Source organism: Nanorana parkeri, unplaced genomic scaffold, assembly GCF_000935625.1.
Source record: "Nanorana parkeri isolate BGI_ZX_2015 unplaced genomic scaffold, ASM93562v1 scaffold3801, whole genome shotgun sequence".
In the NCBI taxonomy this organism is placed as follows: domain Eukaryota; kingdom Metazoa; phylum Chordata; class Amphibia; order Anura; family Dicroglossidae; genus Nanorana; species Nanorana parkeri.
Window position 1 is genome coordinate 1 of NW_017310069.1, and position 700 is coordinate 700.

The window sequence follows — 700 nt, forward strand, 5'->3', positions numbered from 1 at the left end:
CTCTGCTGACCGGCTCCAGCCATTCTCCGTCATGGCGCTGCCACTCCACGCTGCAACCGGCCTCCTCGCATACCGCCTGGAAGAAGGGGGACCCGGCCAGGACCCCCGGCGACTTGCAGAGTAATATTGCCTCCTGAGACTGCGGCGCACCATTACAAGCTGCCCACCCTGCGATATCAAGGCCGGGGGCGTCCTCTGCCAGCCAATCCCGAGCCAACTGACGGAGGCGGCTACGCGGCAAGAGAAGCGTCAGATCGTTGGATGCCATGGTCCGCGGGGGCGGGTCCTGGGAGGAGAATAATCCAACAATAATAAATATCTCCACCCACGAGGAACCCCACCAGTCTATTGGCCTCCAAGCTTGTCACCATTTACTTTCTGAGTCTCCCTTCCGCTGCTGTATAGGGGGAAAGTGGGACCCCTCCAATCACTGCTCCCTCCTCTTGGTGACCCCTGCAATCACTGCTCCCTCCTCTTGGTGACCCCTCCAATCACTGCTCCCTTCCTCCTGGTGACCCCTGCAATCACTGCTCCCTCCTCTTGGTGACCCCTCCAATCACTGCTCCCTTCCTCTTGGTGACCCCTCCAATCACTGCTCCCTTCCTCCTGGTGACCCTTCCAATCACTGCTCCCTTCCTCCTGGTGACCCCTCCAATCACTGCTCCCTTCCTCCTGGTGACCCCTCCAATCACTGCTCCCT